General features: G+C 40.9%; 1 protein-coding gene across 1 annotated transcript in view; it reads left to right on the top strand.

The window, feature by feature from the left end:
* Nucleotides 1-205: 205 nt before the first annotated feature.
* The window catches only part of LOC308075333 (transcription regulator protein BACH2-like), a 78,642-nt gene continuing 60,818 nt past the window's right edge, over nt 206-18,029 (top strand). Inside the window, exon 1 of the mRNA XM_080415148.1 lies at nt 206-239. The gene's annotated coding sequence lies outside the window, so the exon portion shown is untranslated. The remainder of the gene's footprint in view (nt 240-18,029) is intronic.

Below are 18,029 nucleotides of genomic sequence, written 5' to 3'. Positions count from 1 at the left end.
ACAGATCGGCTCTGCTTTTTTTTTTACTACTACTACTACTATCTGATCTCCTTCTTTACTACTCTAACAACACAACTCGTGTTGATGACTGCTGCACAACAGAGAAGCTTTCCACACATCAGATCGGATCAGATCAGGAGGGGCTGGCTGTGGCTGCTGAAGTCACCATGTGGAATCATTCTTGATTTGTAGAAACAGGGGGGAAACAACACAACGCTGTGCCGTGAGAGAAACAACGGGTAAGGGGTCTTCTGATCTGTGATCACACATATTTCCATAATATATAAAGCACCAAGCGCTTTGATCATAAGCTTGTGCGTTATTGTTGCATTTTTTTGTTGGGAGATCTGATTTTTTTGTTGCCTTTTTCCAAAACGTGTCTTTCTCCGAGAGACACGTTTTGGAAAAAAAGACCAAAAAAAATCCTTGTCCTCGTTTTATGTGCATTTATTTTTATAATTAGCCCTGATGTGTGCTGATGATGTGATCTGCATGCTTTCATGGTTTTGTCCCTGAGCGATCGTGTTTTTTTTTCTCCCCCTTGTCTTTGCGTGTTTTGATCGTTGTGATCGGGGGTTGTGTTTTAGCCAGTGCGTCTGTGATAGAGAGTGATATAATAATAACAGTGATCCAGTGACAAAAAGACAATGCATTTGTCACTGGATCACACCGGGGATCACTCTTATAATATCAAACACTGTCTGTGGTAGCCTATATATGGATGATTCGGTTGCCCGTAGATCGACGATGATGATCGGTGGTGCGGTGGGTGTCATTGTAGAGAGAGCGCTGACAGCGCGCTTTGTTGTTGGAGAGAGGGTCTTGTTTTGCAGCAGCAAGCAAGCGGCTGCAGGGTGGTCGCGCTGCTGCTTGCTGCTGGTCAGCATGACTCTCCTGCTTTCATAACGACCGGGGGGGGGGGCTCTCTATAGTCTATAGTCTCTGTCATCTTGCGGAAGGAAGGAAGGTGGGGGTGGATGGAGGGGGGATCAGGGGGGGGGGGATGCACACACACAGGGACAAAGGATCCGAGCTCTCTCTCAAGCCCCCCCTTATTCCCGCCCTCATGCGATCGCCGAGGGAATGATACAAAAATATATATATATTTTTTAAAAAAATCACCGTACGGGACTCCCAATATCACGGTTGTTTTTATATTATTTTTTTTGGTTTTTTTAAATGTATTTAGATTTTTTTTTTTTTAAACAAAAATAAATAAAATGTTATTTGTTTTGGTGCCCGAGGTTGTAAAATGCATTTTTACATCGCGTCACGCATGTCGATTTGATGCGATTGCATGCATTTGTCCCCCTGATGATGTGAAAGCGCTGTGTCTATGATGAGAATTTGCATCAGTCACTCGCTGTCAGCAATACCGCTGCTGCCTCTCTCTCCACGTGAGTCACTATATTTGCAAGCATACATGTCTGGAATATTAAACAATTGCCGGCCATATATAAACCAGGGGCTATTATATTTAGGATGAATTACCTCTGTCAGGCCATATGCATGTGTCAAATATTAATTCATAATTATTGTAATAATTCACGTGGATATTATAGCATAATGGGCTGGGCTATGGACAAAATGAAGTGTCACAATATATTTTTTGACCAATTACATCAATATTATATTTGAACAGTAATCAGTAATGCCTGTATAATAACAATGGGTAAAGGAATATCATAGAACATATCACATATATATTAAACGTCTAGTCAGTTAATTTCAGAGATGGCCATCACTTTAGTTTAATGAACCCGTAATAGCAGAAAAGATAACACTTACGCCATATAACGATATTACAATGTCCAATGACAATATCTAGTCTGCTATCATGATATGGATGGCTTATAATATGAGTATATGTCCAGCCCTAGCCTAATTGATCATCCAATTAATTAGTCACTGGTGTGTTAGTCAACCTAATAGATGTGACTATATTAAGCTATTTGCCAGAGAGCCACCTACATGTTTAAGATCTCAGAACAATAGCTTAGCTCTTTGTTTCACAAAAAAAAACCATCATGTAAGGCAGTGAGTGGGTCTCAACCTGTGGGTCGGGACCCCCAGTAGGGGTCCCCACATGATTTTGGGGGGGTGTCCCCAGATGACAGTGAAGTGACAATTTAAGGACTTTAAAGACCTTTTTAATACAAAAAAAAAGAAGAAAAAATGAATGAAATGAAAAAAGATAATTACTGCATCAAAAGTAATCAACAAACTCAAATAAATAATATAAGAAAGAGGCAAAATTTGTGAAAATATCTGAACTACAAGCTCACAACGCCTCACGTTTTTTCACAACCGAGTCAAACTAAATTCCATGCCTCAACGCCTACAATTCCAAGTACTTGGGTGGAGAGGGGGGTCCTCATGTTCTTTTTTGGGGGGGTCGCGGCCTGAAAAGGTTGAAAACCACTGATGTAAAGGCACATTCTCTCTGTTCACCTCCTCTTTCCGAGACGTGAAAGTAGCCAGTATGATGAGCCCGGTGCGGGGCAAGCGGGGCCAAACGTTTTGGCCCGCATCGGCTTGTGGAAGTCAACAACTGAATACGGAGGCGACTTACATCATTGTTTTGAAATGTAAGGAGGAGAGAGAGAGAGAGAGAGAGAGAGGGGCGGGGGTGGAACTTGTGCGACCTGGTAGTGTAGTTGTTGCTGTCGCTCTGCCTTGAACATGGAGAGCCCTGCTCTCTCCTTCTCTCCCCTTCTCTTTCTTAAATCTCTCATTCCTTCTCTCACTCCTATCTGTATAGCCGCCCCTAACTGTTCTCTTCTCCTGCCTTTCATTCTCCATTCCCCTCTCCCTTTCCCTCGCTGTCTCTCTCTCTCTCTCATAAACGCAGACTGAAGTTGTGAGGTTAAATACCGGTTGAGTGGAATGTAGCAAATGAGAGGTGACTGAGGCCAATGAAATATTTACCATATGGCTTCTAGTGCAGCAGACGTACTATCTTGGGCAGAGGTGGAGTGTGGAAATATTCCACTCACCATACCGCTACTTAAGTTCAAATGTCTTCAGTGTGGGAGAGTGGCAGTGGCGGAAAAAAAGTACTCTGATTTCACTCAAGTAGAAGTAGCAATACCACAATGTAGAAATACTTTTTTCCTAAAGTCCTGCATAATTCTTTTTTTAGTAAATGTACACAAGTGCTACATCCAAATATACTTTGACTACCAAAGGTAAAAGTACAATGGTCCATTTCGTAATCATATTATTGAGCTGTATTGTAATTAGTAATGCATTGATGTTCTCATCGCTTTAACCCATTTTGGGTGGGAACCCGTATTTGTAACTTTACCTTTCAGACGGGAGCCCCTTTTGGGGTTGTTGTTGCTATGTACAGTGTATAGCAACATACATTTGTTGTAATTTTTTTATAAATATTTGAAGTTTTTCAGAAAACTTAGGTCAGGATTTAGAAGGTGTTATTAGAATCGGCCTCATGTCTAAATGGGTTAATGTTGCAGCTGTAAAGGTGGGACTAGTTTTAATGTGTGACGTTACGTGCTCTTGGGTTGCTTATCCTGTAATACACGCCATCATTTGTCAGTTATCATATAGTGGAGTAAAAAGTACAATATATGCCTCTGAAATGTTGTGGAGTATCAAAGTATCAAATAATGGAAATACTCAGGTACCACTTAAGTACCGTATGTGAGTAGATGTACTTAGTTAAAAGTGTTGCTTAAATAAAATTAACTAAAAGCTATATTACAAAAGAATATCTAGTCCCCCCCCCACCCCAACACAAAGAATGAAAGAAAGGTTCAATAAATGAAACGGATATGGAATTGTCTGGTTATTGTCAACCTTTCAGTTTGAATGGTATGAGAGGTTAATGACTGCTGAGGTATAAATATAACTCACGTTCACAACTGCTTTGGTTACAAGATGAGCTTAGTCAAGTAATAGTATAGAAGAAATACCTTACTGTATGAATGTACTCAAGTATAGAAGTAAAAGTAAGTAGCACCCATTAAAGTACTCTAGCTGGAATCGTCTTACAGTATATTGTCAGTATATCGCCAAAAGGGTTACTTTTCAGGATTCAAATTCCAAAATGGCAAAAGTAGCAGATCGACAAGCTCAAGCTCGAGCTTATCTGCTACTTTTGATACTTTTGTGTGACGCTGTAGTATGATCAAGTTCGGTGTTAATTTACAAAAAAATATCAAGTTCAAATATGGAGATACTGTAAAGGTTTCTGCCCAAAAGCAACGATATCTTGATTTCACATGAGCTTGTTATGTTTGTCGTAAGACAGGCACAATGTCTGCTCGGTCATCACCATTCATGATGGCATTTGAATATTTGATTTATTGAGTTACGTATGGTATGTGGTGTGCTGCAGGTCAGAAACGGTGAAATAGAGTGCATGTGCACATGCATGTAGGTCTGGTGTACCCCAACTTTTTCAGCTCGAAAACCCACATTAGAAATGTGGTGTCTTCCCGCGACCCGTGAAAGAATACATTATGATGTAATTAATTAAAAAGTTTAGAAAATTACAGAAAACTATTTAGGAAAGTAGAATTTAGAAAAAAGTGGAAATGTTTTGAAAATACTTCAGAAAAATCGTTTTCTTTTATGTACGAAAGGTTGGGGGGGGGGGGGGGTGTAGATATTTACTCCCAACCCATAAAAACGGGTCCCTTTAGGGAAACTCATACTGTAGGCTATTACATGTATTACAGCATGCATTATTATATATTTACACGTACGTGTGAGTTTCATGTGGGAGCATTTACGTGCGGCTGGAGCGTGTGGGCGAATTTCTGTGTGGGAGCCTTTTATAATGCTACTGCGTGCGTATGCTGGTGTGTGTGTGTGTGTGTGTGTGTGTGTGTGTGTGTGTGTGTGTGTGGTGAACGGTAGAGCTGAATGGAAGGAAGGTTGGCGGTTTGCATCATGTGTAAAAGCCTACAGGTGGCTGGCTGGCTGGCTGGCTGACTGGGAGGAGTGTGAAATGCGTTTCCTGTGGTCCTGACGGAGGCGTTTAGCTGCCTAAAATAGCAGGTTTTCACTCCGTGCTCAGCCTCTCACAACGCTCCCACAGTGAAATAAGTCGGCTCAGTTTTTTCTTTTCTTGAAATTTAGCCGGTGTTTAATCACCACTTAACCCGTTAAGACCGGGAACGCATGCTGTGTCATTTTAGATTTGAGCTATAACCATTATTTTATACTTTGGCTATTCAAAAATAGCAGTTATACAAGCTTGTAGATCTGCTATTTTTGAAAAATCTGGATTTTTTTTGCAAATCTTTGAATATCTATTTTTTATAAAGCAAACATTTGACAAATTTCTCAACAAATGTCTTCATTTTTCTGAAAAACTGTTGTTGCTATATCAGTGGTTCTCAAACTTTTTCCATGTCAAGGACCCCCAAAATGACTGTATGTATTTGGCCGCAGACCCCCATCTCAAAATATGTTGTTCCAGGGACCCCCCAGAAGCAAAGATTTGAGTTAAAAATGTTCGCTTTAAAAAATATATATTCAAAGATTAGCTCATAGCGCGGCACTCAGTGCCGCGCTATGAGCTTGTAGATCTGCTATTTTTGAATAGCCAAAGTATAAAATAATGGTTAAAGTGGTTACACAGATGCGTTCTGTTTTAATGGGGTAAACCCTATACAATATACTTTGTTGACCGGGCTCCCCCAGGGGTCTCTCCTTGGCCCCTCATTTTCTCCCTCTACACTGACTCTCTTCGCTGAAAATAGCCAATCTGTAAGCTCACAAGCTGGGGGAGTTCTCCAGGGGTCTGTACTAGCCCCTCTCCCCCCCCCCCCCCTCTACACTAAATATCTTATGCCGTAAACAGCAGATCCCAAATCACGTGAGCTTGTAGATCGGCTATTTTGTACGAATGTTCGCCCACAGAATAGAGGCGGTTTCAAGTGGTTAACCCATTAAGACCGGGAACGCATCTGTGTCATTTTTTTCCCTTTGGCTATTCAAAAATAGCAGATATACAAGCTCATATATGTGGCACCGAGTGCCGCGCTATGAGCTTGTAGATCTTTTAAAGCAAACATTTGTAACTCAAATCTTTGCTTCTGGGGGGTCCCTGGAACAAAACATTTTGAGATGGGCGTCCGCGGCCAAATACGAACCTAAAACGTTTTCTAAATCCTAGCAGTATGTTGCTAGATCAGTGGTGCGCCAACTTTTCCATCTCAAGGACCCCCAAAATTATATGTATTTGGCCGTGGACCCCCATCTCAACTATATGTTATCCCAGAGACCCCCAGAAGCACAGATCGGAGTTAAAAGTGTTCGTTTTAAAACACAAATGTTCACGATTTTCCCCAAAAATAGCAGATCTACAAATATCTATTATTTTTGAATAGCCAAAGAAATCTTAAAATGACACCGATGCGTTCCCGGTCTTAAAGGGTTAACTTGGGGAACTCAAATACTTGGGAGGCAAAACACAGCGTAACCACAGGTGTTGTGCTGCTGGCCACTAACTACCTCAACTGGAGCCACTGATTGACTGCTACTCGCCCCAAGGGCATCTCCGTGGCGGGAGGGCAGAGCGTTTATCCTCGACTTTCCTTTCCAAGTTTTTGTTTCAGATATAGTCGAAAGCTTTTAGCATGTAGAATCTGCCGCGGCTGCGGCTGAACGTGAAACACTCTCAGATGGAGCCTTTGAGGCTGTCGTTTACACGGTTTCTTTTTGTCACAATAGACCGCTTTTATCAGACCTTTTTGACAGGTGAACACAGCTGAAGGTAACATTAATTATGGCTGTGTTTCATCTAGTTGTTACTGTGTGCCAGCATGGAGAGACTGAAGTGAAAGGGGATGTAAGTGATAGTTGTGTTAAAATAATGCTCCAAATAGTTCACTCTCTATTAGTTGCTATAGGGTGTTTGTTCAGTTACAGGGGTCTCCCCAGCTCTTTAGTTAACAGAATATGCATTTTCAGTTTGGGATACTAGTTCTGCACAATCAGGAGAGAGAACTCATACAGGATACAATTGAAATTGTACAGTAAGTGATGTGACAGTGATGAGTTCTCTCTCCTAAAGTGTATCCTGTCCTGAAATATTTGTTTATGTTTACCAAAGAGCTTGTCAGATGGGGAGACTCCCTGTTACTGAACTCTATAGCAATGATACTATTGGAAATAAAGCTTTAACCTTTTAACAACAACACCCCCCCTTTAACTTCATGCTGAACCCCTGAATGAAACACGCCCACACTTAACGTTTATTACTTTCAGCTGCGTTTGCCCATCACATTTCTGCTGTGAAAAGGGTCCATATTGTCTCTTTTTTCTCTTTTTCCTTTTTAACCACCACTTAAAGCCCTTATATATGTCATTGACCGGGGCTCCCCAGGGGATCTACGCTCCTTTTTTTGGTCTACTCCAAAACTCTCAGGCGGAAATAGCCGATCTACAAGGTCACAACGTGACGCATTGTTGTGAGCTTGTAGATCGGCTATTTTCGCCGAATGTTCGCGGACGAAGTACTCAAATGTTTGACTTATGTAAAAGTATCAATACCACAATGTAGGAATACTCTGTTACAAGTAAAGGTCCGCCCGGTATTCAAAATGTACTCGAGTAAAAGTACAAAAGTATTGGCATCAAAATATACTCAAAGTATCAAAGGTAGAAGTACTCATTATGCTGAATGTCCCATTTCACAAAGTGTTAAAAATGTGTGAAAATCTTTTGAAAATAGCCGAAGCATATATAGGGCTGAAGTGGTTAATGTATGTTTTGTAATAACAATCCAAATCTACAAAGTAACTAGTAACTACACTTTAATTGTAGTGGAGTAAAAAGTGCAATATTGAAATACTCCAGTAAAGTTAAAAAATCCTCAGATTTGTAATAAAGTACAATACTTGAGTAAATGTACTTGGTTACTTTCCACCACTGAGTTGCGGTGTCACTGTTTTGCGAGGGTAAACAAACAGCGGGGACTGTTTGTACCCCTCGTGTCTATTTCCATTTCTACCCTGTCATGTGAGGTCACAGCCCCCCCTAGGGGTGGGGTGGGGGGGGGGGCATGGTGGGAGTTTATGGGGGCAGGTTGAATGGCTGCGTGTGTGTGTGGGGGAGAGTGCATGGCATGCACATGTTGTTGTTCAAGTCTTTCCACTGACACACACACACACACGCACACAGCCAGACAGTGGTGTAAAGCAACTAAGTACATGTACTCAAGTACTGTACTTAAGTACAATTTGTAGGTATTTTTACTTTATTAGAGTATTTCCATTTTTCAGTACTTTTACTTTTACTCCACTACATCTCAGAGGCAAACATTGTACTTTTACTCCACTACAATTATTTGAAAACTTGAGTTACTAGTTACTTTGCAGATGTAAATTATTACATTATAAAACATACATTAACCACTTTGGACCTATTTTCAAACATTTGAGTACTTTTACTTTTGGTACTTTAAGTACATGTTTTTACCAATACTTTTGTACTTTTACTCAAGTAAATTTAGAATTCCAGACTTTTACTTGTAACAGAGTACTTCTACATTGCATTATCGAAACCTTTGAGTACTTTTTCCACCACTGACACACACACACACACACACACACACACACACACACACACACACACACACACACACACACACACACACACACACACACACACACACACACACACACACACAGTAAACAGATATGCGTCATGTTCACATGACTTTTTCAGAGTCACACATTTGTATATGTTTGTGTGCACTGTGCGTGTGGGCGTATGTGCGTGCGTGTGCGCGCGTGTTGTACGAGTAAGTGAATCATGTTGCATTCGTAGAGGCAGGTCGGATATTCATCGCCTTGTCAGTGGGACCTGCCACCCCTGCTTACCAGTTACCACAGATGGTAGACACACACACGCACACACACACACACACACACACACACACACACACACACACACACACACACACACACACACACACACACACACACACACACACACACACACACACACACACACGAGAAGCAGACATGAGAACATAAGGAAGGCATGTCAAGTGAAAGTGGAGGGTTGAGTTCATAATTTATGAAAGGCCTACTGTACGCCAACAGGCCATAACTGTCACACAACTTTTGCTGCAGAAAGTAAACTTCGAAACCACATGATTGGAGCGTGTGGATTTAGCCATGACTTCAAAACCGTTTTAGTTCTTTTAACCACTTACTCTCTGGCATCCCTATTCTGGGGGCAGAGAATAGCGGATCTTCAAGCTCACAGTTGTGGATTTTGAGGGGGCAATGGTGGAAAAAGTACTTACTCAAGTAAAAGTAACAATACCACCATAAATAAACACTCTGTTACAAGCAAAAGTCCTGTATTCAAAAAGTTACTTGTTACTTAGGCTGCACTAGCCATCCTGATTTCGTGTATAGAGGGGCGGGTTTAAAATCAGCGCAGAGAGAATGCGCCTGATCTCATTTGTTCACCGATCTGTCCGTCAGCCCCCGCCTGTCAACACAACATTAGAGCGACGCCCACTGCACTCTGGTTGGTTGGGGAAATGAACACTTCCTCATACCGGGTACACCGACGCGCTGGGCCAGGCTTTTATTTTTTAGCAAAACTAAACAATAAAAGCCTGGAGATGGAGGCAGCTTGTTACTTGAAGGTAGGGTAAGTGATTTGCGTTGGTTAAAATAATTGTTAAATAGCTCTATATTCTGATAGTACTCATTGCTATAGAGTGTTTGTTCAGTATTAAGAGTCTCCTTGTCTCTCCACCTCTTTATTAAACAGAAAATGCATTTTCGTTTCAGTTTCAGTTTCATTTCCAATTTTATCCAACCAGGACAGAGAACTCAATCAGGATACAGATTAAACAAGTGAAATTGGAAGTGATGACACTAAGAAATGAGCAGACAAAATTGGAACTGGAACACTATACAAATTAAGCTTAAAAATGGGTACTTTCTCCTGATTGGCTGAGATTTTGACACCTACCGAAAAATGTATTTTCTGTTTATTGAAGAGCTGGAGACTCAGGGAGACATCTGTTACTGAAAAAACACTCTATAGCAATGATTACTATCAGAATATAGTATTTTAACCTTTTAACAAAATACTTTTTGTTTTAACCAAAAAATATCACTTACCCTACCTTTGACTAAAAGTACAAATTATAAAAGTACTCATTATTTAAAAAATAAATGTATCATTTTTGTGCCCAAAATATGGACACAAGCTTGAAAGTTGTTCAGATATATATGTTTAGGGTATATCCCTTCCTCGTTCTCCTCTCCATGTACATGACATTACAACTACAAGTTGCCACTTATTTTATTGGTTCATTAAAGAATGTTAGTACATGTTTGAGTAGTTATGAGGCAAGAAAGTAAAATGCTTTATTATAATTATGTCCTTCCCATTGATATAGCAGTGTAGCTGCCGGAACGTTAACATTGCTGGAAAAATGACAATGTCTGGAGAAATGAACCTAGTCCAAACAAAAGAAGGTGAGAGTAATTATTCTTCACCGCACATGTACCAAACATATCGACAATTCTTTATGCCAGTGCGGGTATGAAACCGATACTGTCTGGGAACGAGGCTATGAGGAGGAGCAGTGGTGTAAAGTAACTAAGTACATTTACTCAAGTACTGTACTTAAGGACAATTTTGAGGGACTTTTACTTTACTGGAGTATTTCCAATTATCAGTTCTTGTACTTCTACTCCACTACATCTCAGAGGCAAATATTGTACTTTTACTCCACTACAATTATTTGATACCTTTAGTTACTAGTTACTAGGCAGATATAAATTATTATATTATAAAACATACATTAACCACTTTAGCCCTATTTTATACCCAGGCTATTTGAAAATAGCCCATCTACAAGGTCTCACAATGTGTCGCGATGCAACGCGTTGTGAGCTTGTAGATCTGCTATTTTCAAACATTTTAGTACTTTTACTTTTGGTACTTTAAGTATATTTTGATACCAATACTTTTGCACTTTTACTCAACTACATTTTGAATGCTGGACTTTTCCTTGTAATGGAGTATTTCTACATTGCAGTATTAAGATACTTTTACTTAAGTAAAGAATTTGAGTATTTTTTCCACCACTGGTTATGAGTGACAGAACGTTCCTTCTAGGTTATGGACTATAAGGACAACTTAAATAGGGGAACATTGTGTTATCTACGGCTCATCAATCCACGGAGATGGTGTCATTTGGGTCCAGAGTGAAACCAATTGATGACCACTGGTCTAGAGTGAGCGCTGGCATGCTCACTCACTCAAGACCAGTCTCCCCCATGGGAAACACATGATCAGTGGTGGAAAAAGTACTAATTTCTTTACTTAAATTAAAAGTATCAACGCTGCAATGTAGAAACACCCTGTTACAAGTAAAAGTCCCGTAATTTAAAATGTACTTTTCAACTGGATAAAATGTATAAATATCTTTTGAAAATAGACAAAGTATACTGCATATAGCAAAAGTGTATTTGCAGAAGCAAAGATTAGTTGTACAAATGTATATGTATGTAGTACTTTTTTACTCAAGTAACATTTTGAATACTGGACCTTTTATTTGTAGGGAGTGGACGGACACTCTTAGTATTCACTTGGTTTAGTTCTTTTTTTCTTCTCTCTTTTATTCTGACGAGGCTTTTCCTCCTCCCGGGTGTTTCTCCTCCACATGTCTGGGAGCGAGGCTGTTTCACACACACATCCCTTTCAAGTATGTAAAGGCCATATATAATTCACACTGTGCAGGAGAGAGCGCGTGGAGTGTGCGCACACACACACACACACGCACACACGCACGCACGCGCGCGCGCGCGCGTGTGCATATAACATACTACGTGCAGATATGTGCAATCGGATAGAGAGCCATCTATATGCTTGTGTGAAGCCATACGTGTGAATTGGAGAAGTTATGCTGAGCTGCAGGAAAAGCAGTGGTGTAAAGTAACTGTACTTAAGTACAATTTTGAGGTATTTGTACTTTACTTGAGTATTTCCAATTTCCAATACTTTTACTTCTACTCCACTACATCTCAGAGGCAAATATTGTACTTTTACGCCGCTACAATTATTTGAACACTTTCGTTACTAGTTACTTTGCGATTATCAATTATTATATTATAAAACACACATTAACCACTTTAGCCCTATTTTATACCTCTATCTACAAGCTACAGTATCTATCTACAAGCTCACAACTAGGCCCGTAACGATACAGTAACTGCATCGATGCATCGTTTTGAATTTTCAACGATCTACTATATCGATATGCAAACAGCTAAATATCGTATCGTTTGACTTTGAATCGTATCGAATCGTTTTGCAATGCAAATAATCGTATCGAATCGTTCTGCAATGCAAATAATCAATTATATCAATACTAAGTACTTTTAAGAAGAAGAAAAGAGAAAGAGGGGTTTATATCCAGTATCCAGGTATTTATTTTTCACACAGAATTTTTGGGTAAATAAATAGTTACTATATCGATTTTAAATCATTGAATCGAATCGTATCGTTCTAAATTAACCTGTCCTGTATCGTTCATGTATCGTATCGACTAAATCGCTGAATCGAAACGTATCGTATCGTTCTAAATTAACCTGTATCGTTCATGTATCGTATCGACAACCAAGTATCGTGATACGTATCGAATCGTTGTTAAAACGTATCGTTACACCCCTACTCACAACGCATCGCATCGCGACGAGTTGTGAGCTTGTAGATCTGCTATTTTAGTACTTTTACTTTTGGTACTTGGTACTTACATTTTGATACCAATACTTTTGTACTTTTACTGAAGCAAAATTTGAATTCCGGACTTTTACTTGTAATGGAGTATTTCTATATTGCAGTATTGATACTTAAGTAAAATATCGGAGTACTTTTCCCACCACTGAGGAGAAAAAAAAAAAAAAAAAAAAAAGAAACGTAGCGGGGATGGACGGCGGATCCGTGTACACGCCTGTACGTGTGCACGGCCCATTATCACTTCCCATCATCCCCTTCAAGGTGATGAGGACAGACTGTCCCGAGAGACACAGGAGTGCTCCGGGGTAGACACAGCGAGGCGGCCCGACATAAAACGGCTGATGGAGCTCTCTCTCTCTCTCTCAACCCCCCCGCACTCCCCCCCCCCCCCCCCTCTCTCTCTCTGTCTATTCTCTCTCCCGCTTTCTCACTACATCTCAGAGGTGGAAAAAAAGTATTCGGATATTTGACTTAAGTAAAAGTAGCAATACCGCTATACAAAACTACTCTGTTGCAAGTGAAAGGCCTGCGTTCGAAATGTCGCCTGAGTAAAAGTACAAAAGCATTGGCATCAATACGTACTTAAAGTACCAAAAGTAAAAGTACCAAAATGTTTGAAAATAATGTTTGAAAAATCTACAAGCTCACAACGCGGCGCGATGCGACGCGTTGTGAGCTTGTAGATCGGCTATTTTCAAATGGTTTCAAAAGTACAATATTTGCCTCTGAGATGTAGTGGAGTTGAAGTAAACGTGCTGAAAAATGGAAATACTCCAGTAAAGTAAAAAATACCTACAAATTGTTCTTAAGTACAGTACTTGAGTACATGTACTTAGTTACTTTACACCACTACTACATCTCTTTTTTTTATATTCACTTTCCCTCTTGCTGTCTGGTTTTCCCTCCCGTCTCCATCACATCTCTGTTGTCTCAGCCTTTCTAGATATATCTCTTTTTCATGTCTGCGTTTCTTCTCCGTGCTCTTCACCCGTCCCTGCCTCGTTCTCCTCTCCCCCCCCCGCCGGTCTCTCTTTTATTTATTGCCTCCTCTCTGCTTCATGCATGCTATACTCTACCTCTCTGTATTTCCCTGTCACCTTTTTTTTGCATCATCCCTCTCTTCCCCTCCTCTCTCTCTACCTACCAATCATTCCCTCGTCTGCAGTCTCTCATGTCAGCGTGGAGAGTGACGGCTAATTTATATGGTGGTCGTCGACGAAAATCGTAAATTTTCGTCGAGCGACGTTGCTCGTATGCGACGTGGTATAAATGAGTCTTCACACATACCCTGCCAATCACGTAGATCTACGTTAATGCAAATACAACCGTTCACCGTAAATCAAAAAAAAAAAAAAAAAAAATATATATATATATATATATATATATATATATATATATATATATATATATTATTATTATTATTTTTTAATTATTTTTTTTTATCTCACAGAACCAGGAGATAACGCGATCCGAAGATTTACTGCTCCATTCACTTCCTGGTTAATTTATTTGGGAAATAACCTGTATCTCGGCGCATGTTTTACTATGTATTTTTGGCGAAACATGCCATTTTTAACAGCGGATAACAAGCGAACGGGAGGTCGCTATGACATTTTTTCTTTCTTTCTTGGAAGCACAGTGAAACCCTCCGTGATCAGCAACCATCAGGGGATCGATCATTCTGGAGCTAAATATTCTGTGACTACTTAAAAAGGTTAGAAAAATCGGAAAAAAAACCTGGCAGAAGCTAAAAAAGGACGGATGCATTGTACCTGGCAGTGTTTATTTCTTGTTTGCCATAATTTGTGGGTAAACCGCCGATTTCGAATCTGAATCCGCAATGTTCTGTTAAAGGCGCTGGCTTGCGTCATCGCTCGTACACCGCTCTGTTCGCTCCCAATGGCGCGAAACGGTGCGTTTGACATCTGCGTTTTAGAACGTCAACATTTCGTGGAGAAATACACAGAAGATGTAGGGTTTGGTTTTTCCTGCACTCTGTCAATGATCTCAGCACACCAGAACAATGGTATGTGCAGGTTCAGAATTGGAAACGTTTTCCTTTATTAATTTCATTAGCCAGACTGATCCCACTTCTCCTAATAGTTAGGGTGGGTTTAAATTCTTTAAATCAGGGGTCTTCAACAGGGGGTCCGGGAACCCTAGGGGGTCCTCAGAGTTACTACCCAGGGGCCGCCAAATCTTTGTGTGGTATATATTTTTTTTTACATTAACCACTTGAACCCTAGCATCCCTTTTCTGAGGGTAACTGTAGCCAAAAATAGAAGATCTACAAGCTCACAACCCTCGCACTGCGAGGCGTTGTTAGCTTGTAGATCGGCTATTTTTGGCAAAAAGGTTTGGTGTAGAGGGGGAAAAAAGAGCAGACCAAGTTAAAAAAAAAGTTTAATCTGAAACACAATTTTATACAATATAGAGGGGGTCCCTGCTTCATCTCTCTCTCTCGGCGAGGGGGTCCTTGGCCTGAAAACATTGAAGACCTCTGCTTTATATGCAGAGGACAAATTTCAAGTACGCGCAACCTCTTCAAGCGGTGTCGTTCTCATTAGGGTTTGACTAATCTCTCAAGATAAATAATTAGTTTAAATTATTTTCGTTCCCAGATTGGTGTTCGACTAACGGATACTCCCTGAGTGTCTGAAATGGACTTTTGCAAAGAAAGCGGAGAGGACCGTGTTGTTGTTGCATTACTGCTCACTCATAGATCCATCTGTTCGCACCTTGCAACAATGGAATGTGTCACCAGCAGCAAATGTGCCGTGATGGCGCAGAAGTGTCTGTCTAATCCCGGTGCGAGAGATAGTGCTTCCCGACATGAAAGCACTTCGCCGAGCGCCAAAGCTGCCACCGCTTATTTGTGGCTTAGAGCAGATTTTTTTAACGAGCATTGTTTGTACTCGACTCGAGAGATGGATGAGCGATTCACGCTCGAGGCAAGGGTGACACGCTGGCAATAAGGATGCCTTGCTTGCTCCTGTGTGGCAGTGGATTCCCTTTTCTTTTGAACGTGTCAAGAAGTGGTAGTCGTTTCCCAGAAATTTGAAACGGGACAACTGATATGGTAGTGGGTTATTTTTAACCCATTAAGACCGGGAACGCGTCTTGTGTCATTGTTAGGTTTCTTTGGGCTATTCAAAAATAGCAGATCTTGCGCTATGAGTTTGTGCATCTGCTATTTTTTGAAAAATCTTGAACATTTGTAACTCAAATCTGGAGATCCCTGGAACAAAATATTTTACAAATGTTCACGATTTTTTCAAAAATACCAGATCTACAAGCTCATATCGCGCGGCACTCGGTGCCAAAGAAATCTAAAATGACACAGATACTTTCCCGGTCTTACTGGGTTAAAAGAAATATTTTCCACGCCGATGGTGTATTTGGCGGTGCCAACGCATACGAATCAAACACACAGACGACAGGGGGGGGGGGGGGAGGTAAACAGATATACTGTATGGTTATTCACCACTCCGATATTAAACCACCCGATCCAAACCAGAAACATCTTTGCCTGGGGGGCAAAACTCTGTTGGCACGCGTATCGGGGTTTGTGTGGTGGATAACCTTGCCACAGATCTGGCAACCCATCTGGCATGGCTGGCGGTGATTAGTGCAGACAGGGGGGCAGATGGTGCGACGGTGCAAGGCTAGGGTCTTTGTTGTTTTGGGGGGTGGGGGTATAATCCACACATTCCATGGGAGGGCTGGCTAAGCTAAGGCTAAAGCTGTTGTTTATTAACCCGCTTGTGTCACTCCTGCCTACCTATGCACAGTAGCTCGCACAAATCATTTATTTAACCACTTTTAACCCCGGTGTCCCTATTTTGGGAATAATATGACTGTAGGCAGATATTATCCCAAAAAATCTCAACATTCTTCTTTGTATTTATTTATTTATTTTAGAATATCTTTCAAAGATTTTCCACTTTTTTCAAAAACAGATCTACAAGCTCACACCACATTGCGTGGCTGTAGATCGTCTATTTTAGGGCAGCCAAAGTAAACAATGGGGTTAAAGCACTTGAACCCTATTGCGTCTCTATTCTGGGCATTTCATGATACGGTAGGCGGATATTCAGGGAAAAATAGTGGGCTTACAAGCTCACTTGAGCTTGTAAATTCTGCTATTCTTGGCAAAGAGAATTGGTGTAGAGGGAAAGAAATAAAAAGGAGGGGGCCACGGGCCAAGGATAGGCCCCTTTCAACCAAGTATGTAGGGTTTAAGTGGTTAAATAAATGAAGCATTTATCACCAAAACCCTACTGTACAGTGCGCTGTTGGAGTGTAGTGGGAATTATGTATGGTGAAGCTGAGTGGGATATAGTGAACAGCCCCCACTCGGCAAGGCTGATCCCTGAAGCTTTGTGAAGCTTGACAACTAATGATTCATGATGGGGCTTGCTTTCGCCGGCCTATCAGACTGTGATGACAGAGATTGCACGGCGTTGTGACACTTTCTGTAACGGGACCGGCCTGCGAAGGTCAAGGAGCTACTGTACGGATTCAAAGCGGGCACGATTTCCTTTTGAGGTGCAATCGTTGTTGCATGATGAAGGCAAACTTGACATTAGACTATAGCAGTGGTTCTCCGAGTGGCGCCTTAGAGGTCCTTCTTTAAGCCATTAAGACTGGGAACGCATCTGTGTCATTTTAAGATTTCTTTGGCTATTCAAAAAACAGCAGATCTACAAGCTCATAGCACATAGCGATCTGCTATTTTTGAAGAATCTTGAAACTTTGTGCAAATCTTTGAATATTTTTAAGCAAACATTTGTTACTCAAATCTTTGCTTCTGGGGGGGTCCCTGGAACAAAATATTTTGAGACATTACATTTTTTTAATTTTAATTTAATTTATATTTATATTTTCAAAAAACTTTTAGGATTTAGAAAACATTTTTAGAATCGGCCTCAGGTCTTAATGGGTCAACCCAATATACGTTGGCTATTTTCCCCAAAAAATCTTGTATGGGCCACAAGATATTTTCAGAATGGGGTCTACGGCTAAATTCATAAAAATCTGGGTGTTCCCTACATGACAAAAAAAAAACTAGTTTGAGAACCCCCAAGGAACGTTGTTTGTGTTGTGTCGGCTGCGAGAGAGCACCGAACAGGAGAGGAAGAAGGAATCCTTCCTGAGCAACAAGGAAGGAAGTGGGGTCGGAGGCAGGGGTCAAGTCGCGGGAGGGAGCGCGAGGAGGTCCTATTCTTGGAATGCATTCAGGCTGTGGGGCGCGCTGTCACTCATTAAAACACACG

Source organism: Gymnoscopelus braueri, assembly GCF_963280865.1.
Source record: "Gymnoscopelus braueri genome assembly, chromosome: 19".
Lineage (NCBI taxonomy): Eukaryota > Metazoa > Chordata > Actinopteri > Myctophiformes > Myctophidae > Gymnoscopelus > Gymnoscopelus braueri.
Note: the sequence above shows the minus strand (reverse complement) of the source record. Positions and strands in the feature narration are given on the sequence as shown.